At 45.0% G+C, this 26,615-nt stretch overlaps 1 protein-coding gene and 1 non-coding gene across 2 annotated transcripts in view; both read left to right on the forward strand.

Annotated features, from left to right (window-relative positions):
• SIPA1L1 (signal induced proliferation associated 1 like 1) overlaps window positions 1–26,615 on the forward strand; it is a 363,817-nt gene that overhangs the window by 86,076 nt on the left and 251,126 nt on the right. The gene's annotated exons all lie outside the window — the stretch shown is intronic.
• Window positions 26,056–26,193, forward strand: LOC114816989. The gene has a single exon (XR_003764816.1). It is a non-coding gene; the product is annotated as a small nucleolar RNA SNORA7 (small nucleolar RNA).

A 26,615-nucleotide genomic window follows, 5' to 3' on the forward strand; every position in this document is an offset into this window, starting at 1 on the left:
CATGGACACAGCCCCTTTTCCTCATGGGACTCGCAATCTTAATCCCCATTTTATAGATGAGGCATAGAGAAGTGAAGTGACTTGCCCAGGGTCATGTAACAGACAAGTGGCAGAGCCAGAACTAGAACCCAGGTCCTTCGGACTAATCAGACCCATGCTCTTTTCACTAGGCCACACCTCTTCTCAACGTGGTATGTTTTATTTAACTTCTGATTAGGGTTTTCCAAAGGACAGAGGAGAAAGACGCTAATGTTCATTCATTCACTCATTCAATTGTATTTACTGAGCGCTTCCTGTGTGCAGAGCACTTTACTAAGAGCTTGGAATGGCCAATTTGGCAACAGAGACAATCCCTGCCCAACGATGGGCTCACAGTTTAAAAATAGTCTAATAATCTAGATATGTTGATATTCACTTAGGGGAAGTAGGGTGGCCTAGTGGATGAAACCTGGACCTGGGAGCCAGAGGTCCTGGGTTCTAATCCTGCTCTACCACTTACCTGCTGTGTGACCTTGGGCAAGTCACTTGACTTCTCTCTGCCTTTGTTTCCTCAACTGTAAGATGGGGGTTCAATACCTGTTCTCTTTCTTACTAGACTGTGAGGCCCAGGTCAGGCAGAGACTGTGTCCAACCTGATCAGCTTGCATCTACCCCAGGGCTTAGAATGGTGCTTGACATATAGCAAGTTCTTAACAAATACCATTAAAAAAAGTAAAAGAACAAAGGTAGTGGTTGAAAAGCCATCCGAATTGCCTCGCTAAATACCAATGGGAATGTGTGTGTGGGATTTTTTGGGGGGGAGGGAAGGGAGGATTGGGGGACACGAAAAATTTTAATTGGGAAATAGATAGGATTAGCTAATGGGAATCCCAAACATTTTTTAGTACAAAGTAGAATTTTTAAATGAACTACGAAGTAGAAAGTCGACATTATAAAAAAAAAATTGAAAAATATTATCGGCAAGGAAAGATTTGTAGAATAAAATTTTTCTTTTAAATGAACATGATTTGACAGTAGCAACAGTATTTTTTTTACTGCAAGGAACGGTTTTGTAGAATAAATTTTTTCTTCTAAATGAATATAATTTGATGGTAGGAATAGTATTTTTTTCCTGCAAGGAAAGGTTTGGTAGAATAAAATTTTTTTCTAAATGAACACAATTTGAGGGTAGTAATAGTATTTTTAGTATTGTTTTAGGATCCATTATGTGCATTCATTCATTCAATCGTATTTATTGAGCTCTTACTGTGTGCAGAGCAGTGTGCTAAGCACTTGGAAAGTACACTTCGGCAACAGATGGAGACAATCCCTACCCAACATATTACTGTATTAAGCCCTGGGGAAGAAAACACATGGGTGAGAATTAAGCACAGTCCCTGGCCCCAAAGGGGTTCAAAGGTAATAATATTAATGATGATGGTATTTGTTAAATGCTTACTATGTGCCAAGCACTGGTCTAAGCACTGGGGTAGATACAAGGTAATCAGGTTGGACACAGTCCCTGTCCCACATGGGGCTCACAGTTTTAACTTTCATTTTACAGATGAAGTAACTGAGGCACAGAGAAGTGGAGTCAGCAGACAAGTGGCAGAGTTGGGATTAGAACCCAGGTCCTCTGACTCCTGAGCCTGTGCTCTTGCCACAGGACAGAGGTGAAGAATAATGGGGTGCAGGGGGGGAGACAGACACGTAAGGAAGATGAAAACACCAAAGCAAAGAGGTAAAAAGCGAGGATAAATAGGTCAAGCCATAGGAGGTTTTGGCTAGCAGAGTGGAGTTTCAGGTTGCCCGTGGCTCAGTCCAGTGGTCTCCCCTCCCACCCCCTTCTCGACTTCCGAGAAGCCGGGTTTCTTCCCTCTCCCAGCTGGAGAAGAAGAGGGGGCTGAAAGTCATCTGGGATATGGGTTTGGTGGTGGATTCACCGTGATGGAGCTCCTGCCATGAATACCATTAAAAAAAATAAAAAGAGCTTAGTACAGTGCTCTGCACACAGTAAGCGCTCAATAAATACGACTGAATGAATGACTTCTACTGGATGAAGCTACAGTAGTCAAATTGAGTTTTGGATTGTGAAAAATTGGAGAGGGGCTGTGTTAATTCCTTGCTTGTACAATGTTCAGTCCAACATTATCAATCTTTGGTGTATATTGAGCACTTATAGTGACCAGGGCTTTTTTTATACTGTATTAAGCTCTTTTCATTTTTTTTTACAGTATTTGATATTTTCTGGTTTTTTTATTTATTATGGTATTTTATGGTTTTTTTAATCGTATTTGTTCAATGCTTACTCTGTGCCTGGTGCCGAACGAAGCCCTGGGGTAGATACAAGGTGAAGATAATAACGATAGTAATAATAATAATTGTGGTAATCAGGTTGCACCCATTCCCTGTCCCTCACAGTGCTCACATTCTCAATCCCTATTTTACAGATGAGGAAACTGAGGTACAGAGAAGTGAAGTGACTCACCCAAGCTCTCCCAGCAGACAAGGGCAGAATCGGGATGAGCGCCCAGGTCCTTCTGACTCCCAGGCCCGGGCTCTGTCCGCTAGGAAAGGTGGAGTTCTTAGGAGAGTGCCGTGCAACAGAGTTGACAGACATGTTCCCCGCCCACAGCGAGCTTGCAGTCTAGAGAGGGAGATAGACATTAATATAAATAGATAAATTACGGATCCATTCACGAGTTCTGTGGGGTCGAGGGGTTGGTGAATATCAAGCGCCCAAAGGTCCCAGATCGAAGCGCAGAGATGATGCCGAAGGGAAGGCGGGGAAGAAAGGGCTGAATCGGGGAAGGCCTCTTGGAGGAAACATGACCTTAGTAAGGCTCAGAAGGGGGAGAGACAGGGGGTCTGGCATCCGTGGACGGCGAGGGGGTTCCAGGTTAGAGGGAGGACGTGGAAAAGGGGTCGGAGATCAGATAGACGCGATCTGGGCCCGGTGAGTAAGCTGCCACTGGAGGAGTGGATTATGAGTTTCCTATTTCACCAACGAGGTGAAATAGGAGGGGGCCAGCTGATCAGTGAGTAGTTTCTGTTTGATGCATCACCAATGCGCTTGGATTTTTTTATGGTATTTTTGTTAGACGCTTACTATGTGCCAGGCTCTGTACTGGGGCCAATACCATCTAATCAGGTTGGAGACAAGCCACGTCCCAAGTGGGGCTCACAGTCTTATTCCTCATTTTATAGATGAGGTAACTGAGGCCCAGAGAAGTGAAGCGACTTGCTCAAGGTCACCCGGCAGACAAGTCGAGGAGGCGGGACTAGAACCCAGGTCCTCTGACTCCCAGGCCTGTGCTCTATCCACTAGGCCATGCTGCTTCTCAATGGGATTTTTACTCTGTAAGCACTTGATAGTCACCCCTTCCTCAGCCCCACAGCACTTAGGTGCATTTCTGTAATTTATTTTAATATGGGATCTCCTCCTTTAGACTGTAAGCTCCTTGTAGGCAGGGAAAATGTCTACCAACTCTGTTGTGCTCTCCCAGGGCTTAGTACAGTGCTCTTCACACAGCAACTGCTCAATAAATACCACTGATTGATTTAATTTGAAGACACCCTGCGAATATACATACAAATCTGGGAGTCTCATGTTCATTCAGTCAAATTTATTGAGCAATATACTGCGGGCAGAGCACCGTACTAAGCGCTTGGGGGAGTACAGTACCACAATCGACAGTCATAGTCCCTGCCCACAGTGAGCTTTGGTTTGTATAGTAAATTATTTTCGAGTCAGTATTAGAGGAGCAGCGTGGCTCAGTGGAAAGAGCCCGGGCTTTGGAGTCAGAGGTCATGAGTTTGAATCCCAGCTCTGCCACTTGTCAGCTGTGTGACTGTGGGCGAGTCACTTAACTTCTCGGGGCCTCAGTTCCCTCATCTGTAAAATGAGGATTAAGACTGTGAGCCCCACGTGGGACAACCTGATTCCCCTGTGTCCACCCCAGCGCTTAGAACAGTGCTCGGCACATAGTAAGCGCTTAACAGATACCAACATTATTATTATTATTATTATTATTATTATTATTAAATGGATATGGAGGTAACCCTTGCTGTCTATCTTTCTGACATTTAGGCCTTTGCGTATTCATCCTTAACTAATTATAACCATTCATTCGTCAACTGCCTCGCCTGTTGGTTTATCACAGAGTGATGATTTCCGGTTCAGAAATGTGGTAATGTGGCAGAAGGGGTGAATTTCAAATGCAAGCTTGTTGGCACCAGGGAATGTGTTTGTTCTGTAGTTATAGTGTACTCTCCCAAGTGCTCAGTACAGTGTTCTGCACAAAGTAAGTGCTCAATAAATACCATCGACTGCCTGCCCCACCATCACCTTCCCCTGCTCCTGGCTCCCCGCGAGATGCGGTTTCCCTTCAGGCTTCTCCAGTGCAGCTGATTGCTGAACCTGTCCCTGTCCCCACCCTGGGGCTCACAGTCTAATTAAGAGGGAGTAGGATTTGAACCCCATTTTTCCAGTTGAGGAGACTGAGGCACAGAGAGGTTGTGAATTGTCTCAAACTGCAGCAGTTCAGCCGGGCCTCCACACTCCTTGCAGTTGATCACAGTAGATGAGACCTCCTGAGATGGTATTTATAGGACTAATAACCATTCAAAATAAGAATATAAAACACTTTGGGCTGATTTTGACGTTTCCAGGAATAATACTCTTTATAAAATTGGGTCTGTAGGAAAATAACACTCAAGATTCATGTTTTTCCCTAACCCAGCAGCTGTAGAAACAATTAAGAAGGAATATCAAAGGAGGTTTCTCTCAATATATATTTATTTTATTTGCCCAAAATTATCTACTTTATCAAGGTGTGTATTTATATACACACACACATTACATATATATCTAGATATATAATATGTATATCTATATCTATATATGTATTAGCATAGCCTGGTCGATAGATCACGGGCCTGAGAGTCAGAGGACCTGGGTTCTAATCCTGGCTCTGCCACTAATCTGCTGGGTGACCTTGGGCAAGTCACTTAACTTCTCTGGGCCTTAGTTCTCTCATCTGTAAAATTTGGTGTAATGACTGTAAACCCCATTTGGAACAGATACTGTGTTCAACCTGATTTACCTGTATCCACCACAGTGGTTAGTTCAGTGCCTGGTGCAAAATAAGTGCTTAAGAAATGCTGCAATTATTATCATTATCATTATTATTATTTATACATGCATATACACACCTCGATAAGGTAGATCATTTCTGGCAATATTTGGACCCTCAGGACACAGTAAATTGAAATATTCAGTGTTTTTTAGAAATGATTTGGTTATTAGAAATGTCTCAGACCAAATGGAACCTTTAATATTAATACTTCTACCAAAGGCCCCTGTGTCTAGCAAATTGAGTGTCTGTCATTCCCACACACGATTTTTGGGACTGAGAACTTCATTTTATTGTTGTAGCCACTGTTTTTTGATTTTTTAAATTTTCAAATGCTGTTCCACTTCAGACACAGATTATTACATTCCAAATGGCAAATCAGTTTGTGTGCATTACAGGAGTGAAGCCACTCTTCTTTTTCAGGTTTTTTAAATGGTATCTGTTAAGCTCTTACTATGTGCCAGGCACTGTACTGAGCACTGGGTAGGTACAAGCTAATCTGCTTGGACATACTCCCTGTCCCGCACAGGGAATCACAGTTGTAATCCCCATTTTACAGGTGAGGGAACTGAGGCACAGAGAAGTGAAATGACTTGCTAAAAGTCCCACAGCAGACAGGTAGCGGAACGGGGATTAGATCCCAGGTTCTCTGACTCCCAGGCCCGGTTTCTATCCACCAGGCTATGCTGCCTCCCTATGGAATTACGGAGTTTGTTAAGAGCTTACTTTGTGTAAAACACTGATCTAAGCACTGGCCTAGGTACAGGTTTATTGGTTTGGACACAGTTCCCGTCCTACAGGGGGCTCACAGTCTAAATAAGAGGGAGGAATTTAATCCCCATTTTTACAGTTGAGGAAACTGAGGCATAAAGATGTTGTGACTTGCCAAAGGTCACCCAGGAAGCAATTGGCAGAGCTGAGTTTAGATTCATTCATTTCATTCAATTGTATTTACTCAGTGCTTACTCTGTGCGAAGCACTGTATTAAGCACTTGGGAGAGTACAGTATAACAACAAACAGATCCATTCCTGCCCGGGTTGAGCTGACAGTCTAGAAGGGGAGACAGACATTAATATAAATGAGTAAATAAATTAAATAAATTACAGATGGGAATTCAGGTCCTCTGACTTCCAGGCCTGTCCTCTTTCCACTAGGCCACGCTGCTGTTTGTTTGTTCCTTAACATTCTTTCCAACCATTTTTCCTACGTGTTTCATAATTCAGAGCCAAATGCAGTAAAGAGGAAGGTATGCGAAACACGAAGCCCAAAAACTCTCCTAGTGAAAGTGAATCTCAAGGAGGAGTTTTCAGTTGTCACACACAGAAATGCTTCACGCATAATTACTAAGTCGACTTTTCCATCTGGAACAATTATAATTTGGGGCATTTATCATATTAAGGCCTCAGGATTAGTTGTTTTCTCCATTTCTCATACTCTTATGATAGAAGTTTTTGACCTTATCAGTTTGTGGTGGTCAAGAATTCAATTTAAGTAAGCAGCATCATGGCTTAGTGGATATAGAACTCGGGCCTTTGAGTCAGAAGGTCATGGGTTCTAATCCCGGATCTGCCAGATGTCTGTGTGTGACCCTGGACAAGTCACTTCACTTCTCTGGGCCTCAGTTACCTCTGGGCAAATGGGCATTGAGTGTGAGCCCCATGGGAGAGAGGGACTGCGTCCAACCTGATTAGCTTGTATCTACCCCAGTGCTTAGAACAGTGCCTGGCACAGGGGGGTTTAGTAAGTAACCATAGTTATTATTATAAACCTGAAATTTTGGTGTCTGGTTGGCCGCTGGCTGAACGTTTTTCAGGAGATGTTATTGCCCCCCAAAAAATGATAATTGTGGTGTTTGCTAAATGCATACTATGAGGCAGGCACTGGGATAAATACAAGATAATCAGGGTGGGCTGGGCACTATCCCTGTCCCACGTGGGGCTCACGGTCTGAGGTAGAAGAGACATTGAATCCCCATTTTACAGATAAGGAAACTGAGGCCCAGAGAGGTGAAGTGACTTGTCCAAGGTCACACAGCAGGCATATAGCAGAACCACAATTAGAACTCAGGATCCTCTGACTTCCAGGCTTTGGACTAAGCCAAAGCTGATAGGGAATGAGGAGTGGGGCAAGGTCTTTCTGACCTGATTAACATGTATCTATCCCAGTGCTTAGAGCAGTGCTTTACACATAGCAAAGCCCTTAAAAACTTCCTGAATTAAAATTCTAAAGGGAGAGCTGCTTCTCCCACCAAATTCCTAAATGAAAACTGAAGTCATTAGTTTTGCGTCATAAAGCTAATAATTGAAGATACTTTTTAACCGGCATAAAATATTAAAGGAAGCATTTGACAGTGTTGAAATTGTATTTGACCACCCTTCTTTCATCTAGAAAACCTTGTGCTCTTTCAGTGGCTGAAGCACATTTGGGAATTTGTGGTTTTAAAATTTACCTTTCACGGGGTTTGACAGGGTTCCTGTTGCAGGATAACGTATTAGGGAAGTTTCTGGTTTCGGGCTTGGGTCAGATTTTAATCTTCCCATCAGGAGTGTGAACCATAGCTTTCTAGAGGATGCATAAAATCAGTCCGTTTAATATTTTCTATTAATTGTATGTCAAGGTTTTCTGTCAGTCTTCTAGCAAAATAAACTTTAATAGTTTCGCTGGTATAGGTAGAGATTGTGTCTACCTATTGTAATAATTATGATACTTATTAAGCGCTTTTTATGTGCCTGCACTGGAATGGATACCTAATCAGTCCCTTGTCCCATATGGCTAAGTAGGAGGGAGTAGGATTTAATCCCCATTTGACAGAGGAGGAAACTGAGGTACGGAGAAGTTAAGTGAGTTACCCAAGGTCACGCAGCAGATAAGTGGTGTAGCTGGGATTAGAACACAGGTCTTCTGACTACCAGACCTGTGCTTGTTCCATTAGGCTACTCAAGTCACTAAGTCATTCCTCCTCAGATGGAAGCTGCTCAGTAAATGGAAAGATTTTGAGGCGGAGGCTTGGAAATGTGCCATGTGTATTAAATGCGGTTCGTAGAAGAGTTGGAAAGGCCCTCAAATGTCCACTCCATCTTGGATTTTATATGTGTGCTCTACACACTGCACATGTGAGAGGGTAGCATACCCGAATTCCGGAGTATAATGGGTTACACTTCCTCTCTGAGAAAGAGAGGAAAAGGAGAGAGGGAGAAAGAGAGAGGCGAGAGGGTTGGAGAGAGAGAAGAGAGGTGAGGGAAGAGGAGCAGGAAAGAAGGTTGGGGAGCTGAAATCAATGGTACTTATTGAGCACTTAGGGTGTTCAAAGCACTGTACTGAGCGCTTGGGAGAGTATAGTACAACGGAGTTGATGGACGGGTTCCCTGCCTACAACGAGCTGACAGTCTAGAGAGAGAGGGAGAAAAGAAATGCCTTTATGGTCCTATTGATTTAATAATAATAACGATGATGACAATTATGATATTTAAGCACTTACTATATACAAGACTGTACTAAGCGCTGGGGTAGATGTAAGCAAGTCGTGTTGGACACAGTCCCCGTCCCACAGGGGGCTCACACTCTTATCCCCATTTTACAGGTGAGGAAACTGGGGCACTGAAAAGTGAAGTGACTTGCCCAAGGTCACACAGCAGACAAGTGGTGGAGCCAGGATTAACACCCATGACTTTCTGACTTCCAGGCCCATGCCCGTCCAGCGCCAGATTTCCCCAACACCATCCAGGCTGCTGTCGCCAACTCGTTCTTCCCCTTCTTGGCCATCTGTGCCAACCGCCACCATGTAGCTGTTTCAGATCTGATGCCTAGTGAGGGGGTGACCCTTCCTCTGCACCACTGCATAGTGCCCGCACAGGGATGGAACAGGCTCCCTGCCCCAGGCCTCCGTGCCCGGCACAGCCTTTCGACTCCCCTCTGAGCGAGCCTAATCCCGGCCCGAGCCCGGCATGGGGGTGATTTCACTCCCCATGCCCTTCAGGGTGAGAGGTCATCTTTCTTTTCTGGCTCGGGTGGTCTGCTTGGACACTGCCATCCTAGAGGTGGGCGAGTTGTCACAGCACGCCCTATCTTCTGGTCACGATCATGGCAACCCCCAGGGTCCATGCAGGGCCACAGTCACCGGTGGGCAAGGAGTGGAGCCACCATCTCGGCTTATCCTCAGCTCCTTTTCCAACTCACGGGGGCAGGGTGGTTCAGCGTCTTCCTGCCTGCTGCCAGGGGGCAAGGAGTGGAGCCGCCATCTTGGCTTCTCCTCAGCTCCTTTTCCACGCTGAGGGGGTGACTCTAGTGATTTTATTTTCCTCTGCTGCCGAGTTCTTGGGGTATTATCATTGGCCCCCACGCAGCGACACCTAAGAGTAAAAGCCATATTAGTTATCAGGGATGGTGGCCGGTAGACCAGAGGGCCCTGGGTTTTCAAATCTCTGATCTGACCCATCTAGCCAGTGGATGCAGTGCGGCCTAGTGGATAGAGCACGGGCCTGGAATCAGAAGGAGCTGGGTTCCCATCCCTGTTCCCCCACTTGTCTGCTGGGTGACCTCAGGGAAGTCACTTCACTGGGCCTCAGTTCCCTCGTCTGTAAAATGGGGATTAAGACTTTGAGCCCCACGTGGGACAGGGACTGCGTCCAACCTGATGTGTTTGTATCAATCCCACCACTTAATAAAGTGCCTGGCACACAGTAAGCACTTAACAAATGTATTATTATTATTATTCCTCTTTTGAGATATCATATTCTGTCAGAAAGAGAAGTCATTTTATTTAAAAAAAAGAATTTAGGAGCTTAAGAAATTTAATATATTTTTGTCTAAAATTGGAACAGCAAGGAAATTTTTCCAAATTCTTCCTATTAGTGTTGTGCAACAGTTTCACTGTTGACACTTTCCTCTTCTAGCAAAGCTACATCTTAACCCCAGTTCATTACATCTCTAGGTTGCCTGCATTGGCAAGTTTTCAGCATTTGTCTTTGTGGTCAGTCTAAAAGGCCAGAATTAGCTTTACACTAATTTGCGTTGTACTTTCTTTTCTCAGAACACAGCTCTGATCTGAAAGAAGGGAGACTTAGATTCTCTATTTTCTCTCCCTCTTTCTCCTATATTCCATATGTCAACATATATTCTATAGCACACACACATATGTATATTTTTAAATGGTATTTGTTAAGCGCTTACCATGTGGCAGGCACTGCATTGAACTCTGGGGTAGATACAAGATAGGTTGGACCCAGGCCATGACCCACATAGGGCTCACAGTCTTATTCCTCATTTTGCAGAGGAGGTGACTGAGGCCCAGAGAAGTGATGTGACTTCTCTAAGGTCACACAGCAGACAAGTGGAGGAGCCGGGATTAAAACCCAGGTCCTAAGACGTTAATACAGTTGTTCAATGGTCTTGGACCAAAGACTCACTTCTGTGGGCTTGATTTGCTTTCTCCCTCACCCATCACCGCTCCCTTTAATCCATTCATTCTATGGTATTTATTAAGCCTTACTGGGTGCAGAGCACTGTTCTAAGTGGTTGAGAGAGTACAGCAGAACAATAAAGAGACACATTCCCTGCCCAAAATGAGCTTCTACCCTGTCTTCCGGTTGAATTTGAACCAACGTTGTCTGCCCCTTGGGGCATGAATCTGCAAATATCAAAAGGTTGTATGATGTAAACTATATTTTCCAGGCTTCCTTAGAAGTTGTCAGCAAACTGATTAATGTCAGTGACAGTGCTTCTTCTTGATCCACCAAGTTGGCCGCTTTGTCGAAGAAGTAGATGAGGTTAATCTGACAAGACTGATTTTCTTTTCCCCTCACAGAGCCCTCTCAATTTTTAGCCAACTCCCAGAAGGGCTTGCAGATAGACTTTTTCCAGGGTTGTGTGTTTGTGTGTGTGTGTGTGTGTTGAGTTATTAGCTCTCTTTCCTGAACATATGCACTTAATTTGATACTTTTTAGGTTCTGGACACTTCAGCCATTGTCCTTGAATTCTTGAGGGTAGTGGTGATCAGCTCTGAAATGATTTAAGATAATTACGAAAATGTAACTCACAGAGTCCTGAGCACTTTGAACCCACCCTGTTTGTCTTGGAAAACTTCAGTTAGATCTTTCTTAAGCTCTTTTCATAGTTCTGTGGTTTCCTGCCCTACTTTTTCTGGATTTTTCCAGGGTTCCAGTTTTGGTGAAGACGTGGTAAAAACCATGAAACCAAACCGTTTTTATTTTTCTCCCTTGTATGAGCTACTTTTTCCCATCATTTAAAAAGTGGGGAACATGTGTCTTCATTACTGTCTCACGCCTATTATCTATACTGGCAACCTTCCTATTTCTTGATGAAGTATTTTTGCCTCTTATTGTTATAGAGGAAGTTTTTATGGTCATTTATTATCATTATTAATAGCAATAACATTGATAATAACAATTGTGGTGTTTGGTAAGTGCTTACTGTGTGCCAGACACTGTTCTAAGCGGTGAGGTAGATACAAGCTAATCAGGTTGGACACAGTCCCTGCCCCACATGGGGTTCATAGTATCAATCCCCATTTTACAGATGAGGTAACTGAGGCTCAGTGAAGTGACTTGCCCAAGGTCACACAGCAGACAAGTGGTGGAGCTGGGATTAGAACCCAGGTCCTTCTGACTCCCAAGCCCATGCTTTATCCGCTAGGCCATGCTGCTTCTCAGTAATAAGCGTGGGATTTCTTAAGTGCTTACTGTGTGCCAGGCACTGTTCTAAGCGCTGGAGTAGATAGAAAGTAATCAGGTTGGACAAAGTCCCTGTCCTACATGGGACTCATAGTCTTACTCGCCAGTTTACAGATGAGGGAACTGAGGGCCAGAGAAGTGAAGTGACTTGCCCAAGCTTACCCAACGGACAAAGGCACCCAGCAGATAAGCAGCAGAGCCGGGATTAGAATCCAGGCCCGTCTGACTAGCAGACTCAGACTCTGTCCCTTAGGTCACACTGCTTCTCAGTTTATAACAGACATTAAACCGTAGCTCCAGCGTATACTGCTAATAATGATGATGGTATTGTTCAGCGCCTACTACATGCCAGGCACTGTTCTAAGCACTGGGGTGGATACAAGTCAATCGGGTTGGACACTGTCTCTGTCCCACTTGAGGCTCACAGTCTCAAACCCCATTTTACAGCTGAGGTAACTGAGGGCCAGAGAAGTGTAGTGACTTGCCCGTGGTCACACAGGAGACAAATGGCAGAGCAGAGGTTAGAACCTATAATAATGTTGGTATTTGTTAAGCGCTTACTATGTGAAGAACACTGTTCTAGGCGCTGGGGTAGATACAGGGTAATCAGGTTGTCCCATGTGAGGCTCACAGTTAATCCCCATTTTACAGATGAGGTAACTGAGGCAAAGAGAAGTCAAGTGACTTGCCCACAGTCACACAGCTGACAAGTGGCAGAGCCGGGAGTCGAACTCATGACCTCTGACTCCGAAGCCCAGGCTCTTTCCACTGAGCCATGCTGCTTCCCCTTAGGTCCGGACTCTAGCCACTGTGTAGAAGCTAAGTGGCAGCCCTGGAAACTCCAGACCTCGATTTTGATTAAAGAAAAAATTAAAAAAACCCCAAAACCCACAAATGGGATTTAAAAAAAAAAACCCCAAAACCTGTTTAGCAAGCTATTCTTTTGTTTCTCATGCACTGAACCATTTCCATAAATCTTCGGGCCAGGTCTAGACTCTCTCTCCTTTGGGAAGTCTACGGATGAAGGAAAGAAAATGATTGCTGACAGGATGGGAAAAAATGAAGGTTAACTGCCTGGATCTTCTGGGTTTCAAAGGGATATGGAATTACTCTCACTCTCCCTGCCCTCTTCCAATTCCATTGCCCCACATCCGGATCCACACAAGTCAGTTCATGAAGGGAACAGTGCCCAGTGGCAAAATCATGCATGCACACTGTCCTGAAGACTCCTCTCCGATTGCTCGCACGCTTTAAAAGAATGCTGGGGCAGTTAAGAACTTAATGAGAATCTAGAGACATTTTCCCTCTCCTCCCAGAAATGCACTTAGAATGCAATTATTCCAGATGTCTGCACGTATAAACAAACACTGGCCGTCTCTCTATGGGCCTTGTTTTGTTTTGCTCATCAAGAGTTGAGCACCATATGGAAAAAAAAAAAAAAGGAAGCTTCTCAATTTAGCAACTCTTTCCAAAAGATACCATGTGCAAGAAGGCTGTTCAGGGAATGTTCTCGCATGCTCTCGTTCACTTGGTCATGCGTTCTTTTAAACGATATTTGTTAAGCGTTTACTCCGTTCCAGGCACTATACTAGGCACTGGGGTAGATTCAAGGTAAACATTTTGGACCCGGTCCACGGCCCACATTCTGTTCAGTTCGATCGTATTTATGGAGGGCTCCCCGTATTAAGCGCTTGGGAGAGTACAATATAACAATGAACAGATATGTTCCCTGAAGTGATGTGACTTGCCGAAGGTCACACAGCAGGCGGGTGGCGGAGCGAGGACTAGACCCCAGGTTCTCCGGCTTCCAGGCCCGGGCCTTGGGAGTGCATTCTTAATGCCGAGGAGAAACATGAGACAGTTTCTTTACTGTTCCCAATAATGAAACTTTTCCTGCCACGTGATAGTTAATCTGTCAAATTGTTTCACCTTGCAAAGCAGCTGTGGATAAGCCAGTGAAAACAATTCTTCACTCTGGGGCTTTTAAGAGCTTCATGGTCAACCATATTCATGAACTAGCTCTCTTCCCCACTTCAAAGCCCTGCTGAGAGCTCACCTCCTCCAGGAGGCCTTCCCAGGCTGAGCGCCCCTTTTCCTCTGCTCCTCCCCTCGCCATCGCCCCGACTCCCTCCCTCCCCGCCCCACAGCACTTGTGTATGTTTGTACATATTTATTATTCTATGTATTTTATTCCAGATGTATCTAGATCTAGAATTCCATTTATCTATTTTGATGGAAGTGATACCCGTCCACTTGGTTTGTTGTCTGTCCCCCCCGCTTCTAGACTGTGAGCCCATCGTTGGGTAGGGATTGTCCCTATCTTGCCGACTTGTACTTTCCAAGTGCCCAGTACAGTGCTCTGCACACAGTAAGCGCACAATGAATATGACTGACTGAATGAATGAATATTCCCGGTGTTTGCTATGAGGGAAGCGCTGTGGCCTGGTGGAAACAATACGGGCCCAGGGAATCAGAGGACCTGGGTCTCTGATCCCAGCTCCACCGCTTTTCTGCTGGGTGATCTTGGGCAAGTCACTTTACTTCTCTGTGCCTCAGTCCCTTCTTTTGTAAAATGGGGACTCAGACTCTGAGCCCCAAGTGGGACAGAGACTGTGTCCAACTTGATCCTCGTCCATCTACCTCAGCGCTTAATACAGTGCCTGGAATACAGGAAGTAGGAAGTAGCGTGGCCTAATGGAAAGAGCCCAGGCCTTGGAGTCAGAGGACCTAGGTTCCTACCCTCGCTCCACTAATTGCTTGCTGTGTGACCTTGGACAAGTCACTTGACTTCTCTGTGCTTCAGTCTCTTCAAATATAAAGTGGGGATTCAGTAGCTATTCTCCCTTCTACTTAGACTGTGACCCCCATGCGGGACAGGGATTGGGTCCGACCTAATTGACCTGTACCTTCCCAGCGCTTAGAACAGTGTTTGACGCATAGTAAGCACTTAGCAAACACCACAGGTATTATCATTTACTTTAAGAACTGCCTTCCATTCTTTTGAAAGTACGGTGGTGGCTTGTTGAGGTTTATACTGGATCATCCATTTAAGCAGTGTGGCTTAGCGGAAAGAGCACGGGCTTAGGAGTCAGAGGTCGTGGGTTCTAATTCCGGCTCCTCCACTTGTCTGCTGTGCGATCTTGGGCAAGCCACTTAACTTGTCTGTGCCTCAGTTGCCTCATCTGTAAAATGGGGCTTAAGACTGTAAGCCCCACGTGGGGCAACCTGATTTCCTTGTCTCTACGCCAGAGCTTAGAACAGTGCTTGGCATGTAGTAAGCGCTTAACAAATACCATCATCATCATTATTATTTGCATGGCATGCTCTTGGGTTTGCTCCCTTTGTTCACCCCTCCCTCAACCTCTTAGCACTCATGTGCGTGTAGGTAATTTTATATTTCTATTAATGTCTGACTCCCGCTTTAGACTTTAAGCTCACTGTGGGTAGGGAATGGGTCTGCCAATCCCGTTATTTTGTACTCTCCCAAGTGCTTAGTAAAGTACTGTGCACAAAGTAAGCACTCAGTTCAATTCAATTAGTGGTATTTGTTGAGTCAGTCTCATATATACAGAGCACTTGCTGGGTGCGGAGCGCTGTACTAAGCGCTTGGGAGAGCACAGTAGAACGATATAACAGACACCTTCCCTTCCCACAACAAACTCACCCCGATTCATCGATTGGTCGGCCCTTGTCTGGTATCGAAACGGAGTTGAACGCCTCAGCGCTTAGAACAGTAAGTAAGTGCTTGACACATACCGTCTTTATTATTATTATTGTGCATTTCTTCTTTTCAGTGTCCAGCCTTCCTTGGGAGAACTTTGGCTTCTGAGTTCACTTGTTCGGACGTGCTGCTAGAGTTTATACGGTCCCCGAAAGAGGAATGGAAAGTGTCTGGAACGCATGGGAGGTTTTGGGGAAGGCCCCTGGATAAGTCATTCATTCATTTAATCGTATTTATTGAGCGCTCACTCTGTGCTGAGTACCGTACTAAGCACTTGGGAGAGTACGGTATAACAGGCACATTCCCTACCCACAGCGATCTTACAGTCTAAAGATGAGCTTACAGTATAGAGAAACGCTTTAGGATCAGGGAAGTTAGTGGATAGAGGCCGGATCTGGGAGTCAGAAGGACCTGGGTTCTAATTCCGGCTCCGCCACATGTCTGCTGTGTGGCCTTGGGCGAGTCATTTCCCTTCTCTGGACCTCAGTTCCCTCATCTACAAAATGGGGGTTAAGACTGTGAGTCGTATGTGGGACAGGGACTGTGTCTAGCCTGATTAACTTGTATCACCTCAGTGCTTAGAGCAGTGCTTGACACATTGTAAACACTCAGCAAGTGCCGTGATTATTATTATCATTCTGCAAAGTGTAATGTCATCCTGTTTTGCCCCATGCTCATTGTAACCTGGGTGAGGTCTCATGTGTCTCTAATATGGTATTCAGTCCATCAGTGGTATTTATTGAGAGCTTACCACGTCCAGAGCACTGTAATAGTCATAATAATGATGATGGTATTTGTTAAGCGCTTATTATGTGCTAAGCACTGTTCTAAGCACTGGGGGGTAGATAACAAGGTAATCAGGCTGTCCCACGTGGGGCTCACAGTCTTAATCCCCATTTTACAGATGAGGTAACGGAGGCACGGAGAAGTGAAGTGGCTTCAGGTTTTTAGAAAACCGATAGTCAAAGAAAACCCACATTATCACGGTAGCACGACAACTCTTTCTTCAACAGCGTGACGTATTCACACCATACGTTCCGTGTGTCTGGCGTAATAGTCTGTCTGAAATGTGTAGCAAAAACGTACCCCCGAAAAACCTATTTTCCAGTTTGAGTCCCCAAGACTCAGTCTTCCTCTCCCACTACTCTTGAAATATATGTCCAGTGTAATATTTCAAGCTGTTTAACACTATAAAAAGCAATTAAAATTGTTGGGTCTGATGGTCTTTCTACTTTTCTAAAGATCCATTATTTTCTCTTGAGATATCTCTCCCATGGCACTGTTTTGGGGGAGAAATCCTACTTATGTAGCAAATTTTTGTCATCTAATTGGATTTTCAACATTCTATCCTGGATAATCCAAGGTATCAAGTTGTTATTCAGAAGGAAAACTTTTTCAAGCCTATTAGCTTGTTGCAAAATTAGTAAATATAATCTTGGATTTTCCTTTCTTCATTGGGTAATTTTGATTTCACTGCTTAGGACGTTTTATCCTTTCAAATTGACGTGAAGCTTCTTTTAGGGAAAAAATATAGTGGTATAATACTGAATTACGAATACATCACAATTACATATTTTATGCAACAGCTGTGTTTTTGTTCTCAATGGGTGTAAAGATGCACAATTCTTAAAGTTTTGAGCTTTGCTTTTATATTTTAAAATCACATAGCTGGATGATCTTAGAAAATGAAAGGACATTATACAGGAAATAAAGATGGATTTGGTGGAAAAAAGATTAGAAATATTTTATGAAAATCATTCCTCATTTCCCCCTTATGGAAGGAGGTTTAATGTGGGTAAAGACAAATCTGTCATGGTGGTGATGATAATGATGGTAATTAGTAAGTGCTCCTATGTACCCATCACTGTTTTAAGTACTGGAGGAAGTATAAATAATCAAATTGAACACAGTCCCTGTCCTATAGCAGGCTCATATTCTGAGAGGAAAAAAGAACACATTAAACTCATTGTAGGCGGGGAATGTACCTGTTTATTCTTGTTTTGTACTCTCCAAGCACTTAGAACAGTGCTCCGCACTCAGTAAGCCTGCAGTAAATATGATTGAATGAATGACTGGGTATATTTTCCCTGTTTTCCAGATAAGGGAACTGAGGCACAGGAAAGTGACTTGCCTAAGGTCACACAGCAAGCAAATGGCAGAGCCGGGAATAGAATCCCCGTCCCCTGACTCTTAGGCCCGGGCTCTTTCCCTTAGGTCTCTGTGCCTCCCACAGAGTTTTGATACAGTTCTTATAGTGGAGAGAACATGTTGGAGTTCAGGAATGGGGGGGGCACAGTTTTGACACTGGCGAATAAGCGGAAATTTAAAGCGCAATAATTTCTATCCATGAGTGGCCAGACTCTCAGGGGTCAAAAGTACCAAAATGTCATGGTTTCCACTCTCCCCAGGTCTCCGGTTTGGTGCCCCAAGGGTGGGGGAGAGAGATGACACCCCGTCACAAGGCTCAGCGCTCAGGAAAGACAAAGGCAGAGACCCAAACTTTAGCTTCATATCCCCAGAAATATAAATAAAAACCTGGCAACTAAAAGATTTAATGGGAAATGATATTTTTGTACGTAGAAAACTGCTCCCCAGCTACCTGTTGCTCGGAAGCAGAAGCTTCAAGAGATTGAAGGCTTCTTAAGCTGCCTCACTTGTACTAAAAATAACCAACACAAGGAACATCTGATATTCAGAAGAAATCCAGAAAAAAGGGGGTTTATAGCTCTTGGCCAAGCTCCATTTGCTAAGGCTATAAAGCCCCGCTAATCACGCTGAGTCACATTCCCCAGCGCGGTAATAGCCAAAGTCAAGATTTAATCAATATTCCAAATTGGAAAGAATCCCATCAGGGGAGTCTAAATACCGAAGTTTGCAGAACGATATTTAAAGGCATTGAGGTTTAATGCTACATGTGCAAGTTGGAAGCGACAGGCTCCCGGTTTCTGTCTGCCATTGGCAACTAATACCTCCTGCTTAGCTGTTTTGAAGTCACTCTGCTATTTTATTCACTCTGACTTTAGGCTCCGTAACCCAGGCGCTATCCTTGATGCCTTTCTCTCTTTCAACTCCCATATTGAGTCTGTCACCAAGCTGCCGTTCTTTTCCCCTCAGTCAGTCGTATTTATCAAGCACTTACTGTGTGCAGAGCACGGTACTAAGCGTTTGGAGGAGTACAATAGAACAATATAACAGACGCATTCCCTGCCCACAACTTGCTTACAGTCTAGCAGGGGGTGGGAGGGACGACGACGGACGTTCATATAAGTAAATAACAGATATGTACCTAAGTGCCGTGGGGCTGGGAGGGGGGATGAATAAAGGGAACAAGTCAAGGCGACGCGGACGGGAGTGGGAGAAGAGGAAAGAAGGGTTTAGCCAGGGAAGGGCTCTTGGAGGAGATGGGCCTTCAGTAGGGCTTCGAAGGAGGGGAGAGCAGTCGTCTGCCGGCTATGAAGAGGGAGGGCGTTCAGGTCGGCGACGAGATAGATGGGAGGGAGGACCAGTGAGAAGGTTGGCATTAGAGGAGCGAGGTGTGTGGGCTGGGTTGTAATAGGAAAGTAGCGAGGTGAGGTAGGAGGGGGCAAGGGGTTTGAGGGCTTCGAAGCTTATGGTGAGGGGTTTCTGTTTGCTGCGGAGGCGGATATGTACGTTGCAGGAATCCTCCCCTCTCCTCTCCATTCTGACCCCCCCGACCCAGTCTGGGCCCAAATCCCAGGCTTGACTAACGGCATCGCCCTCCTCGCTGATCACCCTCCCTCCAACCTCTCCCTTCTCCGGATCGTTTTTTTCGAGAATGACATCCCGCCCACGTCTCCCCATTCTTCAAAAACCTCCTACTGTGGTCCATCCCCTCCTCTCTGCATCGAGCAGAAACTCCCGACGGTTTTAAGACGTTCGTTTGGCTTTCTCCTTCCCTAATGATCCTCTCTCTCCTCCCATTATCGCCCAGGCCTAGTCTCTGTTCCGACCCGGCAGACTTCCTCTCTGTGCATCTTGCTCCAGTCTCCTGCTGTCCCCCTTTGGCTCTTGGACCTCCCCCCGTCCTCAGCCCCCTCTTCCTTCATCGCCGTCAGATCACAGATCTTTCTGGCGTCAAAGCCCTTCTAAAAACACATCTCTAGCAGGCCTTCCCCAGTTAGTTAATTTCTAATCGCCTCACCTTTTAGTCCCCGACTCCCGCGTGAGAAGCAGCGTGGCCCAGTGGGTAGAGCACAAGCCTGGGAGTCAGAAGGTCATGGGTTCTAATCCCGGCTCCGCCACTTGTCTGCTGTATGACTTCGGGTGAGTCACCTCATGACTCCGGGCCTCATTTTCCTCATCTGTAAAAGGGGAATTAAGAATGTGAGCCCTATGTGGGTCAGGGACTGTGTCCAACCTAATTACCTTATGCTTATCTACCCCAGTGCTTTGAACATTTTGGTCAGCGAGAAGCTGATGCAGTAATCGAGGCGGGATAGGATAACTGCTCGGATTAGTGCGGTACCAATTTGGATGGAGAGGAAAGGGTGGATTTTAGAAGCACTGTGGAGGTCGAATCGAGAAGATTTGGGGACAGATTATCTTGTCTATCCACCCCAGTGCTTTGAACAGTGCCTGGCACTTAGTAAGCACTTAGCAAATACCACAATTATTATTATCATTATCATCAGCCTCTTTTTGCCCCCTAAGTTCTTAAGTTCTCCAGACAAATGTCCCCTCTGGTAGTTAATGAGGTTATAATTATATTGTTCTCTCTCAAATGCTTAATACAGTGTTCTGCAAGCATTCATTCATAAATCGAGTGTTTACTGTGTGCAAAGCACTGTACTAAGTACTTGAAAATTACAATTCTCCAATAAAGGGAGACAGTCTCTGCCCTGAATGAATGAATGCCTCGTACAGTCTACTACTTCTGTCTCCTAGTAATTTATTTTAGTGTCTGTCTCCCTGGCTAGATTGTAATCGATGAATCAATGGTATTTATTGAGCAGTTACTGTGTGCAGAGCACTGTGCTAAGCGCTCGGTAGAGTACAAGAAAACAAACTCCTTGAGGGCGGGGATCATGTCTGTTGTGCTTAATACGGTGCTTTGCACGCAGCAATCGAGCAGCATTGTCTAGTGGGTAGAGCTCAAGCTTGGGACCCTGAGTGTGAATAAAGGGGGCAAATTCAAGTGCAGGGGGGATGCAGAAGTCAGTGGGAGAAGAGGAAGTGAGGTCTCAGTCGGGAAAGGCCTCTGAGAGAAGTACGCACTGGAGAGGGGAGAGAGAAGAGGCAGTAGGTCAGAAAGAAGCTGATGCAATAAGCGAAGCAGGATAGGATAAATACTTGTATTAGTGTGGTACCAATTTGGATGGAGAGGGAAGGGTGGCTTTTAGGAATATCGCGGAGGTTGAATCGACAGAAATTGGGGGACAGAATGACTGTGTGGGTTGAGTGAGAGAGATGAGTTGGGGTTAATGCCAAGGTTATGGGCTTCTGAGACACGTAGGTTGGTGGTGCTGTCTACAGTGATGGGAAAGTCACAGGGAGGACAGGCTAGAAGTTGTTCTTGAGAATGTTTGAGAAAGTGTTTTGAGAGTAATAATTTTGTTTCACCTGTTAACCGAAACGGAATCTAACTGTGTAGTTTGGCCTTATGGAAAGAACTTGGTCCCGGGAGTCAGAAGGACGTGGGTTCTAATCCCTGCTCCACCACTTGTCTGCTCTGTGACTCTGGGCAAGTCGCTTGTCTTATTTGGCCCGTTACCTTATCTTTAAAATGGGGATTTATTGCTGTGAGTTTCACGTGGGACATGGACTGTGTCCAACCTGACTGTTTTGTATCTTCTTCAGCATTTTTTAGGGTGCCTGGCACAGTGTAAACACTTAAAGAATACCATTTAAAAAAAAAAAATTGAGCCCAGCCTATTTTCTATGCCTCGCAAGAAACAAGCAATCAGTCATATTTATTGAGTGCTTACTGCGTGAGAAACACTGTACTAAGCACTTGGGAGAGTATAATAGAGCAATATAACAGACAGAGCTGACAGTCTAGAGGGAGAGAGAGACATTAAATATAAATAAATTACAAATTTGTGCCTCAGTGCTGTGGGGTTGAGGGGTTTGGGAAGGTGAATAAAGGGAGCAAATCAGGGCGACACAGAAGGAAGTGGAGAAAAAGAAACGAGGGCTTAGTCAGTGAACTTTTGTCCTTTTATGCCTCCGCTAAGGCTTTGAAGGTGGTGAATTGGTACAAAGAGCAGTATGTTAAAAACATGAAATTCTGGCATGTTAATATTAAGCAGCAAAATTAACTTTATAAGGCCTTAAGAGGTTGAAGCTTGGGATAATCCTTTGACACCTAAAACTTCCTCTCCTAATCATGGTATTTGTTAAGTGCTTACTATGTGCCAGGTGCTGTACTAAGCGCTTGGGTGGTTACAAGCCGATCAGGTTGGATATGGTCCCTGTCCCACAAAGGGCTCACAGTCTCAATCCCCATTTTACAGATGAGGTCACTGAGGCACAGAGAAGTGAAGTGATTTGCCCAAGGTCACACAGCAGACAAGTAGCGGAGCCAGAATTAGAACCCATGACCTTCCGACGCCCAGGGTCTATCCATTATACCATGCTGTCATCTCTAAGCATGTCTTTACTTCTCCCCATTCCAAATCTCCCCTAGTGATTTCTGTGACTCTGAATCTCCCTTAATTATTTTGGAGCCAAGATTTCTTTAGCGTCATCCCCCTTCTCTGTTGAAGCATTATTTGTGAATGTCCTAAGAGTGTCCCAGAGGCACCGTATTAAACTTCTCCGGTCAGAATTCCCCAATTTTTTTTCTTTTTCCATCAACAAAGGAACCGTTGTAAACCATTAACTGTGCCTCTTTTCACTTTTCGTTTTCCTCCACCCGCTGTGGTTGGAAATATAGTTGCTCATAAGATTTACACTCAGGACACGATGATGTTATTGCCTTCGGAAGAAACGGTTCTTATTAAAGATCTTCAAATTTTCCATCTCGTGGAAAGACTTGAAAGTCGGGTTGTTGTAGCAATTGATCAAGACCAGCAGCAGAGCTGGTCTGTGGTGTGACCTTGGGCAAGTCACTTCACCGCCCCTCAGTTATCTCATCTGTTAAATGGGGATTAAGATAGCGAGTCCCATGTGGGACAGGGCTTGCGTCCAACCTGATTATCTTGTATGTGCCCCAGCGCTCAGAACAGTGTCTGGCACGTGGTAAGGGCTTAACAAGTACCAAAATTATGAGTAATTATTATTAGGGGAGTGGGTGGAAGTGCTTAATCAAATGCCCTCTTGCAACCCTCCAGCCCGCCCTCTTCAGGAGTTGCGGCTCTGCCTTTCCCCCTTATCCCCCCCAATTTTCCCCTCACCTCCTGTTCTCTCATTTCCTCGCCCTTTTTCCTCTCAATATACCACCCCCTGACTCAGTTGGTCCCCTTCCCATCTATCTTCTTCCCACCCCTGCATTTTTCTGCTTTCCTACCTGTTCCGTTGGTGCCAGATGAGCTTGAGAAGCCGTGTGGCCGAGTGGAAAGAGGTCGGGCCCAGGATTCAGAGGCCTGGGGTTCTCTTCCCACCTCTACTGCTTGTCTGCTGCTGTGTGACCTTGGGCGAGTCACTTCACTTCTCTGGGCCACAGTTACCTCATTTGAAAAGTGGGGATTGAGGCTGTGAGTCCCACGAGGGAAAGGGATGGACATAGAGTAAGTATTTAAATATAATTTAAAAAAATCAATCGATGGTATTTATTAAGTGCTCACTGGGCAGCAGCGGCATGGGAGAGGGTCGAGGGCGGAGACTCGGTTTATTGCACGGAAGGAGGCGATGGTAAACTGCTTCCTCTTTTTGACCAAGAAAACTCTACTGATCCACCACCGGAACGATTGCAGATGGAGAGCGGGACGTTCTGGGAGAGATGTGTCCATGGCCTCGCTAAGGGTCAGAGACGACTCGACTGCATAAGACAACAAATCAAAAAGGAATGTGCAGAGCACTGCGCTAAGCACTTGGGAGAGTACAGTTCAACAGAGGTGATAGACACGTTCCCTGTTCTCTGTGCCTCGGTTTCGTCGAATGCAAAATGGGGATTAAATACTGTTTCTCCCTCTTACTTAGACTGTGAGCCTACTGTGGGACGGGGACTGTGTCTGACCTAATTAACATGTACCTACACCAATGTTTAGAACAGTGTTTAACATACAATATGCACTTAACAGATATCATAACTTGCCCCCCCCCCCCCCAACAAAAACCTAATGCTTTTTTGGGTAAGATGCATAGCAGTGGTATTTATTGAGGGCTTACTGTGTGTGCAGATCACTAAGTGCTTGGGAAAGTACAATACAACAGAACTAGCAAACACAATCCCTCTCTTTCACAGGCTAGAGATTCAACAATCCCTCCTTTCGTGGGTGGTGTTGGGGAAAGAGCGAAATAAAAGCAATCTGTCGTTCCTCCTTGAGATTAGTCTCATCTCTGTGCGTTGTATTCTCACCACCCCCAAGCCTAATCAGGGCCGAGAGAAACTAACCCTCAACTTATCACTTTCACCCCCCAGTTGCTTGGGAAATTCCTATTCCAAACAGGAATAGGTAAATAGGCAAAAATTCCCTATCTGGAAGTCTCCGAGAAGCCTCAGTCAAAAGAGCACGGGCTTTGGAGTCAGAGATCATGGGTTCGAATCTCGGCTCTGCCCCTTGTCAGCTCTGTGACTGTGGGCAAGTCATTTAACTTCTCTGCGCCTCAGTTACCTCGTCTGTAAAATGGGAATTAAGACTGGGAGCCCCACGTGGGACAACCTGATTCCCCTGTGTCTACCCCAGTGCTTAGAACAGTACTCTGCACATAGTAAGCGCTTAACAAATACCAACATTATTATTATTATTACAGGCCTGGGAGGCAGAAGGACCTGGGATCTAATCCTGCTTCTACCACCTTTTTGCTGGGTGACCTTGGGCCAATCACTTCCCTTCCCTGCTCCTCAGTTACTGCATCTGTAAAATGGGTATTAAGACTGTGAACCCCATAAGAGACAGGGACGGTGTCCAGCCTGATTGACTTGTATCTACCCCAGTGCTTAGTGCAGTACTTAATACATAGTAAGTGCTTAACAATTATCATTTAAAAAGTCTTGGAGGAATCAGTCAATGGTATTTATTGAGCGCTTACCATGTGCAGAGCACTGTACTGAGCGTTTGGGAGAGTACAACACGACAGAGTCAGTAGACACATTCTCTGCCCACGAGAAAGAGAGCAGTCAGTCTCAGTCAGTCTATCAGTGAGAGCTTACAGTGTGCAGAATACTGTACTAAGTCCTTGAATTCACGAAGCTTGGTGGTGAGGTTTGCAGATGTGTTCCTCTGATGAATTAAACATCCAAGACGCTGACATATTGCATTTGCCATTTTTCATTTAAATATCTTCTCGAACCAAGTTTTAAAATATGATGAATATGTCCCTGTTTAGTATGGAAGGCGGCCCTCTTTAACTTCTCCAGGTAACTTTTTTCGTCTGAAGAATATTGGTGAGAATTTTTGAAAGAAATCATGATGAGATGTTTCCATTCTATGTACTCCCACATCGGGGTTTTCAGTTCTGGGAATGTCAACTATTTTCACTGTTTCTCCTGTGTGGGTGAACTTGCATATGTGGCTTGCTCTTTACTGAGAATTCAACATACTTACCTCTAAGGCGCCGTATGCATTCAGTGCCAGAGAAAAGGGATTTTTGCTTTGGCATACATGCGTAATTATTGGTACTCAAAAGCAAATAATGAATGTAATTGTAAGGAGGCTGCTTTTTGGTTTCCTACTTCTTTATCTGTCTGTGTGTAAATTGCTTTCTGGGTGACCTTGGGCAAGTCACTTAACTTTCAATTAATCAAGGGTATTTATTGAGTGCTTACTCTGCGGAGCACTGGACTATGCGCTTGGAAGAGTACAGGATAGCAGAATCAGTGGATACGTTACCTCTGTGCCTCAGTTTTCTGAGCTGTAAAATGGGGAATAAATGCCTGTTCTCCTTTCCACTTGAACTGTGAGCCCCATGTGGGACAGGCACTGGGTCTGACCTAATTAATATGTACCTACCGTATTCCTTCCGTGTTGTCCTTGCACCTAGATTTTACCTTTTGTTTACTCCTCCCTCAGCCCCACAGCACTTATTGTACCTATCCATAATTTATTAATTTATATCAATGTCCCTCTCCCCCTCTAGACTGTAACCTCCTTTTGGGCAGGGAAAGTGTACACCTGTTGTAGTGTACTCTCCCAAGCGCTTAGCACGGTATTCTTCACACTGTAAATACTCACTTAATACCATTGATTGATGCAATAGTGTACTCCATGGGTAACAGGTAACTGACAGTGGTAAATTTTGTGTTTGCGATGAACAGCTTTGGCTGTATGGGCAGAGTTTCTTGGGTAGGGTTTGGAACCTACAAGACTTCAGGTAAGACTTTATGGGTCATGCCACCTACTGATTACTTCCTAAAGATGTTCTGAGCAATATTTGGATAATACATTTTAAAGCACTTAAGTGTAGTTACACCTCTTAGGGTCGCACCCGGAGAGTTTCCAGGACTCTACCAGCCTCGACTACGGGAGGGAGAGTCAAGCAGAGGCCTACACATTCCATTTCCAGCTTGGGCAGTGGCTAGCGAGTGGAAGGCCATCTGCTACAAGTCAAAACTCTCCTGTGCTGGGCAGCGGCGGCATGGGAGAGAGTCAAGGGCCGAGACTCAGGTTTACTGTGCGGAAAGAGGCGATGGTAAACCGCTTCCGGATTTGGACCAAGAAAACTCTATGGATCCACTACCAGAATGATTGGGGATGAACGTGGGGCGTTCTGGGAGAGATGTGTCCATGGTGTCGCTATGGGTCGGACACGACTCGACAGCCTAAGACAAGTGTAGTTAAGGCAGTCAAGAGAAACTTGGTTGAAAATTCATTCGGATTGCACTTTGTTCTATCAATCAATCGTATCGTGTGCATACTGTGTGCAGAGTATTCATTCATTCATTCATTCAATAGTATTTATTGAGCGCTTACTATGTGCAGAGCACTGTACTAAGTGCTTGGGAGAGTCCAATACAACAGAGTTGATAG

The sequence above is a fragment of the Ornithorhynchus anatinus genome, chromosome 1, assembly GCF_004115215.2.
Source record: "Ornithorhynchus anatinus isolate Pmale09 chromosome 1, mOrnAna1.pri.v4, whole genome shotgun sequence".
Classification (NCBI taxonomy): Eukaryota; Metazoa; Chordata; class Mammalia; order Monotremata; family Ornithorhynchidae; genus Ornithorhynchus; species Ornithorhynchus anatinus.